This window comes from Etheostoma spectabile, unplaced genomic scaffold, assembly GCF_008692095.1.
Source record: "Etheostoma spectabile isolate EspeVRDwgs_2016 unplaced genomic scaffold, UIUC_Espe_1.0 scaffold00007085, whole genome shotgun sequence".
NCBI lineage: Eukaryota > Metazoa > Chordata > Actinopteri > Perciformes > Percidae > Etheostoma > Etheostoma spectabile.
Genome location: NW_022603453.1, coordinates 1 through 17,463, shown reverse-complemented (window position 1 = coordinate 17,463; position 17,463 = coordinate 1). Strand labels below are relative to the sequence as shown.

The following is a 17,463-nucleotide window of genomic DNA, read 5'->3' as shown; positions in this document are numbered from 1 at the left end:
TTGTATGATCTGTTATTTCAGATGAATCCGGGTGGAGACATTTGAGGAGAAGATGGATTAGCTGCTCATGCTCTAAAGGAGCTCCATGGCACCTCCCTCTCCAAATCACAGCGTGCCATTTGCCCAACAGCAGCTGGGACAAATATCCAGTTTAAAAAATATGGCTGTGTACAGGTAACCTATTGCTGCTATACTATATGTAAATAAATAATTTTCTCTATATGGAACTGCTTTTCTTTCTTCTTTTGCACTACTGGATCACAAATGTTCACTTAACATAGATTCCTACGCCAAAGCTGTGGACCGGTGTCGGCGGCTGAGGGATACTTCCAGCATCCAGACAGAAGATGAAGCAAGTGTCCAAAAAAGGCAGCGCCGACGCCCAAGGAGGTTCATGACAGATTCTTCAAGCGATGGTAAGAACTCTATTATAGACTACATTTTTTTCACATATTTCAAATCACAGATTTTGCAATGGGTACACACTATATGGTCTCTGTATTACAGATGAATCTGTTGCACGACCAGATAAACTGTCCAGGATGGAGCGTGCGTCTGGAAGCCCTGTCTGTAAGTTAAAATGTATGCATGTATATAAACCAGTCATTCTTAACATGGAACCAATGACAGTCAACATGGTGCATATCATGTGATTGTTCTGATGTTTGTCTCTTCCTGTCTTTTTTCAGCTCAGCAGATAATACTTCCTCCACCACCTGCATTTAAGTTTTTTAATATATATTTTGTCTAATATAAAAGAATAGGTTCATAGATTCATGTGCAGGCAACCTATCAACTTCATCTTATAATAATCATATACAATTTATTTATTATATGTATCAACGCCATGCAGGAAACCAGCTGGTTGCCCAGAGCAGGATGAGTCTTAGTGACCCTACCACGGACTACCACTTCATCTTGGGACCCAGTTGAAGGTACAGTTGCTTTGGTTTTGCATTTGCAATGAAGTACAATTAAATGGCAAGGATCACTAGAGTAACATAACGTTTTTGTTGTTTTTAAACAGAAGAACTCACACAGAGGGAGGTGGCTCAGACATGGAGATCAAAATGAGAGGTAAGACTCAAGTTGCTCACATGTTTGTATGGGTGTATGGAGAGGAGGAACAATATGGAAATTAAGTGGCCATAGTTCTGCCCTAAGACAAACACTATATAATTGCATAAAATCTAATATCTTAACTGAACTGACTTCTTACAAAATGAGATTGTACAAGCTCTACACTGTATGCATAATCTGTTACTATATGTTTTACAGCAACTTTCCTGTCGACCCTCGGTGGTTGTACTGGAAGTGATGCCATCCGCCGCATGCTGCGGCAAGATGCAACGAATGATGTCCTGAGACAGTACAGCTTGCACTGAAGAAAAACAAAGAGAGCCTTCCAGGACCTGGCTGTATGCATGGTTATAACAGGCAGGTGTTATTTTAATGTTCACATTAGTGTTATGCTTAGCTTGGCTGACAAGAGGTTTTAATTTGACTTATAACTTTGCTTCATTTGGACTTCTACTCTAGCGGCCTGCCAGAAAAACTTCCCTGCGCTGACTGCTGCAGAAGCGGAGGATTTGATTGGGCAAGTTCTGAAGTTTGCCCCACACAGACGGTAAATTTAAGTTCTTCTGCGTTATGTTCATAATAAAGTTCATCAAAAAATTATTTTGTTAATGTGTTCATTCTTAGTATTACATGTCTAACTTTTGTTTATTTCTTTATAGGCCAGCTGAGAAGGACTGAGCCATGGAGCCCCTTTTTAACTTTTATTATATTTTTTTAGTGACTTATTTTGCACACACTTTACAAACACATCTTTATGCATCTTGCACTACATTTACACTACATCCTTATCTTTGTTGTATTTTTTCAGTTGTTTGAATATTAAAGTTTTGAAATGCCATCAAGTTTGCCTGTTCATTCCTTCCTACTAATTTAACTTTTGTATGTATGTACGTGTGTATTTACAGTACATACATACACACAAATGGTATGGGTGTTAGTTTAAAGGTTAGGGGAATCTAAGCTTTTCTTAACGTTCTGGGAACGTTCCCTGAAAGTTTGTTTTGGTTGTCTGCTGGTTAATTGGAAGGTTTTCTTAACGTTCTGGGAACGTTCGTTTGTGGTTACAGCGAACGTTCCCCTAACGTTCTCTAAAGGTTGCAATGTCAAGGGACCGTTCCCGTAACGTTCGCTAAAGGTTGCAATGTTAAGGGAACGTTCCCGTAACGTTCGCTAAAGGTTGCAAGGCCAAGGGAACATTCCCCTAACGTTCTCTAAAGGTTGTAACTTTTAGAGAACGTTAGGGGAACGTTCCGAGAATGTTCGCTGTAACCAAAAACGAACGTTCCCAGAACGTTAGGAAAACCTTCCAATTAACCAACAGACAACCGAAATACAACCAAAACAAACCTTCAGGGAACGTTCCCGCAGCCAAAACGAACGTTCCCAGAACGTTCTGGGAACCAAAATTGTTAGCTGGGGCGGTGCTCAGAGAGGTTTTAGAAGCCGTGTTTTACGATACTAAAATCACTGATTATTTACATGGAGTCTGGTGGGTTTAGCGAACGCAATTTCGCGGACTTTTATGTTTTAAAAAAGGATCTTAATCTTTAACAGAAAGGTCGACCTCCTTAGAAATCCTTTCCATAATGTTGTCAGACACTTAGAATATTAATCTGAGTCTGTTAGCAGCAAAACAAGCACTTTTACGAACGTAAATACAAGCTGGACATTATCCTATTAACGTACATTGTAGCTTGTTTCTGCTGACTGGAGCGATCTCGTTTAATATCAATGTCAAGCTGTCCTGTGATGTGTGCCGTGCGAGCTTGGTCAGAGATGCTGTACCATCTTCACAATAAAAATATATCTTGTTTTATCGTTTACTCCATGTTAGTAATTTAACAAAGACAATATACTTTAGCTGTTAGCTCAAGTTAGCAACAGCAATTGCTAGCGCCGTTTACATTGAGAACAATGGGCACCTAATGACGGACATTAGCATATAAGCTAGCGGAGCATTACAAACTCACCAGTACAAAAAGACAGCTCAATAGCTTGAACCTGCCTTCTTCAGTCTCTCTCCAGTGTTTCTCAATATTTAATTTACATGCTGGAAACGTGCTTTTCAGCCTTTCTGATCATTTTGTGATGTTTTAACCTTGTTTCTGTCATTTCAACAGTGTTACATTAGTTTCTGAACAGAAGCTTTGAAAAACACATCCCCATGCTGGAAAAGTGCTTTTCATTCTCTTCTGAGCTTGTTGTGATGTTTTAACCTTGCTGTCATTTCAACAGGTTTGCAGTAGTTTCTTAACAGAAGCTTTAAAACACACATTCCATGCTGGAAACGTGCTTTTCAGCCTCTTCTGATCATTTTGTGATGTTTTAACCTTGTTTCTGTCATTTCAACAGTGTTACATTAGTTTCTGAACAGAAGCTTTGAAAAACACATCCCGATGCTGGAAAAGTGCTTTTCATTCTCTTCTGAGCTTGTTGTGATGTTTTAACCTTGCTGTCATTTCAACAGTTTTACATTAGTTTCTTAACAGAAATTTAAAACACACATCTCCATGCTGGAAACGTGCTTTTCAGCCTCTTCTGATAATTTTGTGATGTTTTAACCTTGTTACTGTCATTTCAACAGTGTTACATTAGTTTCTGAACAGAAGCTTTGAAAAACACATCCCGATGCTGGAAAAGTGCTTTTCATTCTCTTCTGAGCTTGTTGTGATGTTTTAACCTTGCTGTCATTTCAACAGGTTTGCAGTAGTTTCTTAACAGAAGCTTTAAAACACACATTCCATGCTGGAAACGTGCTTTTCAGCCTCTTCTGATCATTTTGTGATGTTTTAACCTTGTTTCTGTCATTTCAACAGTGTTACATTAGTTTCTGAACAGAAGCTTTGAAAAACACATCCCGATGCTGGAAAAGTGCTTTTCATTCTCTTCTGAGCTTGTTGTGATGTTTTAACCTTGCTGTCATTTCAACAGTTTTACATTAGTTTCTTAACAGAAATTTAAAACACACATCTCCATGCTGGAAACGTGCTTTTCAGCCTCTTCTGATAATTTGTGATGTTTTAACCTTGTTACTGTCATTTCAACAGTGTTACATTAGTTTCTGAACAGAAGCTTTGAAAAACACATCCCGATGCTGGAAAAGTGCTTTTCATTCTCTTCTGAGCTTGTTGTGATGTTTTAACCTTGCTGTCATTTCAACAGTTTTACATTAGTTTCTTAACAGAAATTTAAAACACACATCTCCATGCTGGAAACGTGCTTTTCAGCCTCTTCTGATAATTTTGTGATGTTTTAAGCTTGTTACTGTCATTTTAACAGTGTTACATTAGTTTCTGAACAGAAGCTTTAAAACACACATCTCCTTGCTGGAAACGTGCTTTTCAGCCTCTTCTGAGCTTGTTGTGATGTTTTAACCTTGTTTCTGTCATTTCAACAGTGTTACATTAGTTTCTTAACTGAAGCTTTAAAACACATCTCTATGCTGGAAACGTGCTTTTCAGCCTCTTCTGAGCTTGTTGTGATATTTTAACCTTGTTTCTGTAATTTCAACAGTTTTACATTAGTTTCTTAACAGAAGCTTTAAAACACACATCTCCATGCTGGAAACGTGCTTTTCAGCCTCTTCTGAGCTTGTTGTGATGTTTTAACCTTGTTGCTGTCATTTCAACAGGTTTACAGCAGTTTCTTAACAGTTGCTTTAAAACACACATCTCCATGCTGGAAACGTACTTTTCAGCCTCTTCTGATCATTTTGTGATGTTTTAACATTTTTCTTTCATTTCAACAGTTTTACATTAGTTTCTGAACAGAAGCTTTCAAACACACATCTCCTTGCTGGAAACGTGCTTTTCAGCCTCTTCTGATCATTTTGTGATGTTTTAAGCTTGTTACTGTCATTTCAACAGTGTTACATTAGTTTCTTAGCGGAAGCATTAAAACACACATCTCCATGCTGGAAACGTGCTTTTCAGCCTCTTCTGAGCTTGTTGTGATGTTTTAACCTGGTTTCTCTCGTTTCAACAGTGTTACATTAGTTTCTTAACAGAAGCTTTAAAACACACATCTCCATGCTGGAAACGTGCTTTTCAGCCTCTTCTGAGCTTGTTGTGATGTTTTAACCTGGTTTCTGTCATTTCAACAGTGTTACATTTTCTGAACAGAAGCTTTAAAAAACACATCTCCTTGCTGGAAACGTGCTTTTCAGCCTCTTCCGAGCTTGTTGTGATGTTTTAACCTTGTTGCTGTCATTTCAACAGTGTTACATTAGTTTCTTAACAGAAGCTTTAAAACGCACATCTCCATGCTGGAAACGTGCTTTTAAGCCTCTTCTATCTTTTTGTGATGTTTTAAGCTTGTTACTGTCATTTTAACAGTTTTACATTAGTTTCTTAACAGTAGCTTTAAAAAACATATCCATACTGATAACGTGCTTTTCAGCCTCTTCTGAGCTTGTTGTGGTGTTTTAACCTTGTTGCTGTCATTTCAACAGTGGTACATTAGTTTCTGAACAGAAGCTTTAAAACACACATCTCTATGCTGGAAACGTGCTTTTCAGCCTCTTCTGATCATTTTGTGATGTTTTAAGCTTGTTACTGTCATTTCAACAGTGTTACATTAGTTTCTTAAAGCTTCTGTTCAGAAACTAATGTAAAACTGTTGAAATGAAAGAAAATGTTAAAACATCACAAAATGATCAGAAGAGGCTTAAAAGTACGTTTCCAGCATGGAGATGTGTGTTTTAAAGCAACTGTTAAGAAACTAATGTAACACTGTTGAAATGACAGAAACAAGGTTTAAAACATCACAACAAGCTCAGAAGAGGCTGAAAAGCACGTTTCCAGCATGGAGATGTGTGTTTTAAAGCTTCTGTTCAGACACTAATGTAACACTGTTGAAATGACAGAAACAAGGTTAAAACATCACAACAAGCTCAGAAGAGCTGAAAAGCACGTTATCAGTATGGAGATGTGTTTTTTAAAGCTACGGTTAAGAAACTAATGTAAAACTGTTAAAATGACAGTAACAAGCTTAAAACATCACAAAAAGATAGAAGAGGCTTAAAAGCACGTTTCCAGCATGGATATGTGCGTTTTAAAGCTTCTGTTAAGAATAATGTAACACTGTTGAAATGACAGCAACAAGGTTAAAACATCACAACAAGCTCGGAAGAGGCTGAAAAGCACGTTTCCAGCATGGAGATGTGTGTTTTAAAGCTTCTGTTCAGAAACTAATGTAACACTGTTGAAATGACAGCAACAAGCTTAAAACATAACAACAAGCTCAGAAGAGGCTGAAAAGCACGTTTCCAGCATGGAGATGTGTGCTTTAAAGTAACTGTTAAGAAAGAACTGTAAACCTGTTGAAATGACAGCAACAAGGTTAAAACACCACAACAAGCTCAGAAGAGGCTGAAAAGCACGTTTCCAGCATAAAGATGTGTGTTTTAAAGCTTCTGTTAAGAAACTAATGTAACACTGAAAAGCACGTTTCCAGCATGGAGATGTGTGTTTTAAAGCTTCTGTTCAGACACTAATGTAACACTGTTGAAATGACAGAAACAAGGTTAAAACATCACAACAAGCTCAGAAGAGGCTGAAAAGCACGTTTCCAGCATGGAGATGTGTGTTTTAATGCTTCCGCTAAGAAACTAATGTAACACTGTTGAAATGACAGTAACAAGCTTAAAACATCACAACAAGCTCAGAAGAGGCTGAAAAGCACGTTTCCAGCATGGAGATGTGTGCTTTAAAGTAACTGTTAAGAAAGAACTGTAAACCTGTTGAAATGACAGCAACAAGGTTAAAACACCACAACAAGCTCAGAAGAGGCTGAAAAGCACGTTTCCAGCATGGAGATGTGTGTTTTAAAGCTTCCTCTAAGAAACTAATGTAACACTGTTGAAATGACAGAAACAAGGTTAAAACATCACAGAATGATCAGAATGGCTGAAAAGCACGTTTCCAGCATGGAAATGTGTGTTTTAAAGCTTCTGTTAAGAAACTAATGTAACACTGTTAAAATGACAGTAACAAGCTTAAAACATCACAAAATGATCAGAAGAGGCTGAAAAGCACGTTTCCAGCATGGAGATGTGTGCTTTAAAGTAACGATTAAGAAAGAACTGTAAACCTGTTGAAATGACAGCAACAAGGTTAAAACACCACAACAAGCTCAGAAGAGGCTGAAAAGCACGTTTCCAGCATGGAGATGTGTGTTTTAAAGCTTCTGTTCAGACACTAATGTAACACTGTTGAAATGACAGAAACAAGGTTAAAACATCACAACAAGCTCAGAAGAGGCTGAAAAGCACGTTTCCAGCATGGAGATGTGTGTTTTAATGCTTCCGCTAAGAAACTAATGTAACACTGTTGAAATGACAGTAACAAGCTTAAAACATCACAACAAGCTCAGAAGAGGCTGAAAAGCACGTTTCCAGCATGGAGATGTGTGCTTTAAAGTAACTGTTAAGAAAGAACTGTAAACCTGTTGAAAATGACAGCAACAAGGTTAAAACACCACAACAAGCTCAGAAGAGGCTGAAAAGCACGTTTCCAGCATGGAGATGTGTGTTTTAAAGCTTCTGTTAAGAAACTAATGTAACACTGAAAAGCACGTTTCCAGCATGGAGATGTGTGTTTTAAAGCTTCTGTTCAGACACTAATGTAACACTGTTGAAATGACAGAAACAAGGTTAAAACATCACAACAAGCTCAGAAGAGGCTGAAAAGCACGTTTCCAGCATGGAGATGTGTGTTTTAATGCTTCCGCTAAGAAACTAATGTAACACTGTTGAAATGACAGTAACAAGCTTAAAACATCACAACAAGCTCAGAAGAGGCTGAAAAGCACGTTTCCAGCATGGAGATGTGTGTTTTAAAGCTTCTGTTAAGAAACTAATGTAACACTGAAAAGCACGTTTCCAGCATGGAGATGTGTGTTTTAAAGCTTCTGTTCAGACACTAATGTAACACTGTTGAAATGACAGAAACAAGGTTAAAGCATCACAACAAGCTCAGAAGAGGCTAAAAAGCACGTTTCCAGCATGGAGATGGGTGTTTTAAAGCTTCTGTTAAGAAACTAATGTAACACTGAAAAGCACGTTTCCAGCATGGAGATGTGTGTTTTAAAGCTTCTGTTCAGAGACTAATGTAACACTGTTGAAATGACAGAAACAAGGTTAAAACATCACAACAAGCTCAGAAGAGGCTGAAAAGCACGTTTCCAGCATGGAGATGTGTGCTTTAAAGTAACTGTTAAGAAAGAACTGTAAACCTGTTGAAATGACAGCAACAAGGTTAAAACACCACAACAAGCTCAGAAGAGGCTGAAAAGCACGTTTCCAGCATGGAGATGTGTGCTTTAAAGTAACTGTTAAGAAAGAACTGTAAACCTGTTGAAATGACAGCAACAAGGTTAAAACACCACAACAAGCTCAGAAGAGGCTGAAAAGCACGTTTCCAGCATGGAGATGTGTGTTTTAAAGCTTCCTCTAAGAAACTAATGTAACACTGTGAAATGACAGAAACAAGGTTAAAACATCACAGAATGATCAGAATAGGCTGAAAAGCACGTTTCCAGCATGGAAATGTGTGTTTAAAGCTTCTGTTAAGAAACTAATGTAACACTGTTAAAATGACAGTAACAAGCTTAAAACATCACAAAATGATCAGAAGAGGCTGAAAAGCACGTTTCCAGCATGGAGATGTGTGCTTTAAAGTAACTATTAAGAAAGAACTGTAAACCTGTTGAAATGACAGCAACAAGGTTAAAACACCACAACAAGCTCAGAAGAGGCTGAAAAGCACGTTTCCAGCATGGAGATGTGTGTTTTAAAGCTTCTGTTCAGACACTAATGTAACACTGTTGAAATGACAGAAACAAGGTTAAAACATCACAACAAGCTCAGAAGAGGCTGAAAAGCACGTTTCCAGCATGGAGATGTGTGTTTTAATGCTTCCGCTAAGAAACTAATGTAACACTGTTGAAATGACAGTAACAAGCTTAAAACATCACAACAAGCTCAGAAGAGGCTGAAAAGCACGTTTCCAGCATGGAGATGTGTGCTTTAAAGTAACTGTTAAGAAAGAACTGTAAACCTGTTGAAATGACAGCAACAAGGTTAAAACACCACAACAAGCTCAGAAGAGGCTGAAAAGCACGTTTCCAGCATGGAGATGTGTGTTTTAAAGCTTCTGTTAAGAAACTAATGTAACACTGAAAAGCACGTTTCCAGCATGGAGATGTGTGTTTAAAGCTTCTGTTCAGACACTAATGTAACACTGTTGAAATGACAGAAACAAGGTTAAACATCACAACAAGCTCAGAAGAGGCTGAAAAGCACGTTTCCAGCATGGAGATGTGTGTTTTAATGCTTCCGCTAAGAAACTAATGTAACACTGTTGAAATGACAGTAACAAGCTTAAAACATCACAACAAGCTCAGAAGAGGCTGAAAAGCACGTTTCCAGCATGGAGATGTGTGTTTTAAAGCTTCTGTTCAGACACTAATGTAACACTGTGAAATGACAGAAACCAGGTTAAAGCATCACAACAAGCTCAGAAGAGGCTAAAAAGCACGTTTCCAGCATGGAGATGGGTGTTTTAAAGCTTCTGTTAAGAAACTAATGTAACACTGAAAAGCACGTTTCCAGCATGGAGATGTGTGTACATCTCCATGCTGGAAACGTGCTTTTCAGCCTCTTCTGAGCTTGTTGTGATGTTTTAACCTTGGTGCATTCATTTCAACAGGTTTACAGTTGTTTCTTAACAGTTGCTTTAAAACACACATCTCCATGCTGGAAACGTGCTTTTCAGCCTCTTCTGAGCTTGTTGTGATGTTTTAACCTGGTTTCTGTCATTTCAACAGTGTTACATTAGTTGATGAACAGAAGCTTTGAAACACACATCTCCATGCTGGAAACGTGCTTTTCAGCCTCTTCCGAGCTTGTTGTGATGTTTTAACCTTGTTGCTGTCATTTCAACAGTGTTACATTAGTTTCTTAACAGAAGCTTTAAAAACGCACATCTCCATGCTGGAAACGTGCTTTTCAGCCTCTTCTGAGCTTGTTGTGATGTTTTAACCTTGTTGCTGTCATTTCAACAGGTTTACAGTTCTTTCTTAACAGTTACTTTAAAGCACACATCTCCATGCTGGAAACGTGCTTTTCAGCCTCTTCTGAGCTTGTTGTGATGTTTTAACCTTGTTGCTGTCATTTCAACAGTAGGCTATGTTTTGAACCCCAAAACATGGATTAGAGCACTTAAAAAAACAAATTGAACAATATTTCCTAGTCTTGTGTAACCAGCTACTCAAGGCTGATCACTTTTATAAGAAAAACCAATAAATTTACCTGACAATAAGAGATATTTCAGCTATCCAGATGTTCAGAATTGGCCAGATCAGAAGATTATAGGTTTGCTCGCTGAAGCCAAAGGATTGAATTACCACAGTGAAATAACACACACATCCCAGGAGAAGTTTAACTGTATGTATTAATTGCAATAACTAACAGGGTAAGTAGCAAAAATACATTAACAATTATATACATCAATTGAAGTAAGGTGAAAAAGTGAAAAAGTGGGATCCCATATAAAAAAGTAGAAAGAAAATACAAAGTATCAAAATAATAAATTTTCAGTCCAGTTTAATAAAAATAAATTAGACCCGGGTCTGCTAAAATACTGTTCTCACTTCCTTATGCGCTAAAAGGATATTTGTCCTCCTTCAAGGAAACGAAGTGTGCACACAGTTCTACCTGACCCCTTGGCCAAAGGGGTAATAGATCAAGTTTCTCCGCTGTAAAGACTATGTTGCAACCTCCAGGCTACAACCGGCTCTACATCAAGTGGGCTTGGCTCGCCATCCAGTTTCTCTACGCTCTATGTTTCTCTGTTGATTTCCGCCGGTCTAGACTCCACCAGACTGCGATCCCTCAACGTTGAATCGAGCAAAAAAACCTGACCTATAAGGAATAGGTCAACATAAAATTACCTTAGAGCTAACACTGTTGACATTGCTGTCGTAGGCTAAGGCTTGTATCAATAAACTCAATATCCCTAATCACAGTATTGTGTTTCTAGTTAAGTGGTACAACATATTAAATTTCTCAATATATCATAACTATCATTTTGGAATAAAGTGCAAAACCATAAAACATAGTTATTACTAAGGTGCTTAATAACAATACATAAAATAACACAAGTACACAGAAATACATTCAAAATACACTTAATAGCCCTAAATGAATGAATAAAAGTCAGACCTCATTATCATTCACTAGCTAGTTTCAGTGTCTTAACAGGCCACTAGACTGTTAGCAGGGTTCAAGTGGGCCGCTAGGCCGCAACGGTTAAAACAACAATTAACTTGACATTAAACGAAATTTCAAAACAACTTGACGGAGCTACTCCACTAATAGCGATAGTAGTCCGTAACACAATAAAAATATATCTTGTTTTATCGTTTACTCCATGTTAGTAATTTAACAAAGACAATATACTTTAGCTGTTAGCTCAAGTTAGCAACAGCAATTGCTAGCGCCGTTTACATTGAGAACAATGGGCACCTAATGACGGACATTAGCATATAAGCTAGCGGAGCATTACAAACTCACCAGTACAAAAGACAGCTCAATAGCTTGAACCTGCCTTCTTCAGTCTCTCTCCAGTGTTTCTCAATATTTAATTTACGTCAACAGTCACACAACTTAACATTAGCCTTAAAATGTATAAGTATCTGCTGCTACGATGATTCAGCTTTTCTAGAGTCACTTCCGGTCTCACTCAATAGCGCGAACCATAGACATAAGAAAGAGTAGACGCTGCATTGGCAGCTCAGCGCGAGAAATTCAACCGCCATCTTGGACCGGTCATACTCGTTGCTTAGCAGCAGAAGATTCAAGATGCCAGAGCACTGTGCAGCATATTCCTGTTCAAATCGGCGGACCATTGAAAACAGGGCTCGGGGGATTACTTTTCACAAGTAAGATTAACATTACCTATATTGGTTGTACTTTGTTAATAGAATATTACCAGAGAGTTGAGAGAATCAAGGGTCTTTGATATTACTGTATTGACATCGTAGCCAGCTAGCTAGCTAGGCTATGTTTACTGTACCGGCTGCTGTTCACCCGGTGTTATGTCCCTGCCATAGTAGGGTGACCAGACGTCCCCGGTTTCCGGTGACAGTCCCCGATTTTGACGACCTGTCCCCGGCTGGACCTGTCCCCGTAAATGTCCCGGTTTTCACTGTGACTGACAGACCCGAAATTGGAATGAAAGAAAGAAAATGATGACAAAACGTAGCAGATAGTCGCACACCCAACACCCGCAGACGCCAGACCGCCAGAGCCAGCCCCCACTAACACAGAACGTTTAGGGAACGTTAGTTTTTGGTTCTCTAAAGGTTCGTTCGAACCAAACCAAAAGCTAACGTTTAGGGAACGTTCCCTCCTGGTTATAACGTTCTCTAAACGTTAAGAGAACCAACCTACTGTAACGTTCCCCTGTGGTTGCGCCGTACCTTCAAACAACGTTCCCGTTTGGTTGTTTTGGTTGTTCTGAGTTAGAAGCATGGTTTGCTGTCACTTGATTTATTCACTCAAAAATGATTCGACTTATAAAATTTAAGAAAGATAACAGCATAGCATTTATTTTAAGGCTGATATCAATTTAGCTTAAAACAGTACTTTTGCTTGACTTCGTTTTTTAACTGTCTTAGTGAAACAACTTAAAAGAGGAATCTATCAATGGGACGATTTTCACAACTAAGATAATTCACTTCTTTATTCGTTTGAAAACCTAACCGTTACAGCCCCCCACCAGTAGGGGGCCGCTGCTCTGAGCAGACCGATTCCCCCGTTAGAAGAAGAAAAAGCGACGGGACCAGGACCACGCGGCTCAGCTCACGGAGAGGTAAGCGAAAATACTTTGCAGTTAAATGATGTTGTGGTTGTAATGGGAGGGTTTGTGGTTTAACATTAAACTCTTTCCTCGTATGGCTTTGTTATATTCCGGTTCTTGTTAGGTTGACCAAAAATAAAAGTTTGGCTGAAGTCAACAACTAACTTTAGTTAGTTTTTCAACGTCGTCCGCCATTATGCTATGTTAGTCATGCAGTGAGCTGCTCCAAATCTTTTCTTTTTAGTAAACTATTTGTGCACAAAACCATGTTCTCATGCTGAGTTCATGTGTTGAGCCCCCAGGTGAGACTTGGAGTAAAGTTTCATGTTGTGTCGAGCCTTCTTAGTGTTTTAAAAATGTTGATTTTGATGCTATCATAGAAGGGCCCGTAGTAGCACTCCCATTCAAAAGGGTGAGGCCAGAGTTGTGCTTTAGATGGATTGCATAAATCTTGCACTTTGTTTGCTGCTGTGCACGACGTTTCTGCTTTGTTGCATTGTATGTTTTGTGTAATCATGTTAAAATGCTTTCGTTTATGTTACAAATAAGATATCCGTTTTCGGTCTTTTTTTAATTAGTGTACTACAGTACATAAATAAAGCCAAGATAATCAAAATCCTTAGTCCAGGTAGATCGGCAGCCATCTTGCAACGCACTTTAGCCAGTTATCGGCAAGCTGAGTGAAGGATACAGCAAGGGACGTAATAGGCTCGTTCGAGATGAACTGCGCCTCGCCTGTAAAGTGGACGAGAGCAGGCGGCAGCAGCGGGGGGCGGTGACAAAAAGCTGCGGTAAAGTCGGACAGTTTCCAGCCGATTCCAGCCGCCTTCAGGCTGGACAGGAAGTGATGAAAACACTGTGGTGCAATTCCGATTTAATAAAATATAATCAGACCCACATACAGCTGGTACACAGTCTCCAGTTGTTTTAGTTATGACAGAGTAACTGTCAAAGTGCTCTACATGCGACCTGTTGCTGATTTTAATAAACAACAGACTGTAGATGATCCGTGATCTGATCAGATTTAGTCTCTCTGGCTTCAAAACGTCACTATCAGCCACACAACATGTATTCTGTACAGAATAAGTCTTTAAATCAGACAAATAGTAATTAAAATCCCTCCGACTCCAAAACGATAAAAAAGTTTATATAAAACGTCATCATGTTGTAAACCAATCAGGTGTTAAATCAGCTGAGAAGCCGGCGTTTCCCAGCATGCTCTGGGTCCGCCTGGCTCTTGCAGTCGGTGAAAAGCAACTGCGCCGCCTGCGTCTCAGAACTGCGGCCGCCTTGCTCTCGTGAGATTTCCGTTGCCCACGTGTGCATGACGTCAGAGCAAGTCGGGATCAAGTCGGACACAAATCTAACCGGCATGCAACGGGCGCCGATCGCCGGTGATCGATTCTGCGCAGACCTGGCTCATCTCGAACGAGCCTAACGTGTTGCAACACAGCTGCAGTAATGGCTTTACAAACTAACACTATGCATTTCTGTGGATGCTGTGTCTCCCCATTACAAAGTATCTGGGCTACAATGCAGAAATCTTGTCACGTACAATGTTTACACTGGCTGTATACATTTAAATATTTTTGCAATCAGTACAAATTGTATGATCTGTTATTTCAGATGAATCCGGGTGGAGACATTTGAGGAGAAGATGGATTAGCTGCTCATGCTCTAAGGAGCTCCATGGCACCTCCCTCTGCTCAAATCACAGCGTGCCATTTGCCCAACAGCAGCTGGGACAAATATCCAGTTTAAAAAATATGGCTGTTGTACAGGTAACCTATTGCTGCTATACTATATGTAAATAAATAATTTTCTCTATATGGAACTGCTTTTCTTTCTTCTTTGCACTACTGGATCACAAATGTTCACTTAACATAGATTCCTACGCCAAAGCTGTGGACCGGTGTCGGCGGCTGAGGGATACTTCCAGCATCCAGACAGAAGATGAAGCAAGTGTCCAAAAAAGGGCAGCGCGACGCCCAAGGAGGTTCATGACAGATTCTTCAAGCGATGTGTAAGAACTCTATATAGACTACATTTTTTTCACATATTTCAAATCACAGATTTTGCAATGGGTACACACTATATGGTCTCTGTATTACAGATGAATCTGTTGCACGACCAGATAAACTGTCCAGGATTGGAGCGTGCGTCTGGAAGCCCTGTCTGTAAGTTAAAATGTATGCATGTATATAAACCAGTCATTCTTAACATGGAACCAATGACAGTCAACATGGTGCATATCATGTGATTGTTCTGATGTTTGTCTCTTCCTGTCTTTTTTCAGCTCAGCAGATAATACTTCCTCCACCACCTGCATTAAGTTTTTTAATATATTTTTGTCTAATATAAAAGAATAGGTTCATAGATTCATGTGCAGGCACCTATCAACTTCATCTTTATAATAATCATATACATTTATTTATTATATGTATCAACGCCATGCAGGAACCAGCTGGTTGCCCAGAGCAGGATGAGTCTTTAGTGACCACTACCACGGACTACCACTTCATCTTGGTGACCCAGTTGAAGGGTACAGTTGCTTTGGTTTTTGCATTGCAATGAAGTACAATTAAATGGCAAGGATCACTAGAGTAACATAACGTTTTGTTGTTTTAAAACAGAAGAACTCACACAGAGGGAGGTGGCTCAGACATGGAGATCAAATGAGAGGTAAGACTCAAGTTGCTCACATGTTTGTATGGGTGTATGGAGAGGAGGAACAATATGGAAATTAAGTGGCCATAGTTCTGCCCTAAGACAAACACTATATAATTGCATAAAATCTAATATCTTAACTGAACTGACTTCTTACAAAATGAGATTGTACAAGCTCTACACTGTATGCATAATCTGTTACTATATGTTTACAGCAACTTTTTCTGTCGACCCTCGGTGGTTGTACTGGAAAGTGATGCCATCCGCCGCATGCTGCGGCAAGATGCAACGAATGATGTCCTGAGACAGTACAGCTTGCACTGAAGAAAAAACAAAGAGAGCCTTCAGGACCGGGCTGTATGCATGGTTATAACAGGCAGGTGTTATTTTAATGTTCACATTAGTGTTATGCTTAGCGGTTGGTACAAGAGGTTTTAATTTGACTTATAACTTTGCTTCATTTGGGACGCTCTGAGCGCTAGCGGGTGCTGCCAGAAAACAACTCCCTGCGCTGACTGCTGCAGAAGCGGAGGATTTGATTGGGCAAGTTCTGAAGTTTGCCCCACACAGACGGTAAATTAAGTTTCTTCTGCGTTATGTTCATAATAAAGTCATCAAAAAAATTATTTTGTAAATGTGTTCATTCTTCGTATACATGTCTAACTTTTGTGTATTTTCTTTATAGGCCAGCTGAGAAGGACTGAGCCATGGAGCCCTTTTTAACTTTTTTATTAATTTTTTTAGTGACTTATTTTGCACACACTTGTACAAACACATCTTTAATGCATCTTGCACTACATTTACACTACATCCTTATCTGTGTTGTATTTTTTTCAGTTGTTTGAATATTAAAGTTTTGAAATGCCATCAAGGTTGCCTGTTCATTCCTTCCTACTAATTTAAACTTTTGTAGGTACGTGTGTATTTACAGTAAGACATACACACAAATGGTATGGGTGAGTTTAAAGGTTAGGGGAGGGAATCTAAGCTTTTATTAACGTTCTGGGAACGTCCCTGAAAGTTTGTTTTGGTTGTCTGCTGGGTTAATTGGCAGGTTTTCTTAACGTTCTGGGAACGTTCGTTGTGGTTACAGCGAACGTGTCCCCTAACGTTCTCTAATAGGTGCAATGTGTCAAGGGACCGTTCCCGTAACGTTCGCTAAAGGTTGCCATGTTAAGGAACGTCTCCCGATAACGTTCGCTAAAGGTGCAAGGCCAGGGAACATTCCCCTAACGTTCTCTAAAGGTTGTAACTTTTAGAGAACGTTAGGGGAACGTTCCGAGATGTTGGTTCGCTGAACACAGAAAAACGAACGTTCCCAGAACGTTAGGAAAACCTTCCAATTAAACAAAACAGACAACCGAAATACAACCAAAACAAACCTTCAGGGAACGCTCCCCGCAGCCAAAAACGAACGTTACCAGAACGTTCTGGGAACACACAAAAAGTTGTTAGCTGTGGGTGTGCTCAGAGAGTTTTAGAAGCCGTGTTTACGATACTAAAATCACTGATTATTTACATGGAGTCTGGTGGGTTAGCGAACGCAATTTCGCGGACTTTTATGTTTTAAAAAAGGATCTTAATCTTTAACAGAAAGGTCGACCTCCTTAGAAATCCTTTCCATAATGTGTGTCAGACACTTAGAATATTATCTGAGTCTGTTAGCAGCAAAACAAGCACTTTTACGAACGTAAATACAAGCTGGACAATTATCCTATTAACGTACATTGTAGCTTGTTTCTGCTGACTGAGCGATCTCGTTATATCAATGTCAAGCTGTCCTGTGATGTGTTGCCGTGCGAAGCTTGGTCAGAGATGCTGTACCATCTTTCACAATAAAAATATATCTTGTTTT

The 17,463-nt window shown here is 39.3% G+C and overlaps 1 long non-coding RNA gene across 1 annotated transcript; it reads left to right on the top strand.

Annotated features, from left to right (window-relative positions):
• The first annotated feature begins 11,870 nt into the window (after positions 1 to 11,870).
• Positions 11,871 to 14,622, top strand: LOC116678369 (uncharacterized). Its single transcript, XR_004329226.1, has 3 exons — positions 11,871 to 12,021; positions 12,853 to 12,953; positions 14,568 to 14,622. It is a non-coding gene; the product is annotated as an uncharacterized LOC116678369 (long non-coding RNA).
• The last annotated feature ends 2,841 nt before the right edge of the window (positions 14,623 to 17,463 follow it).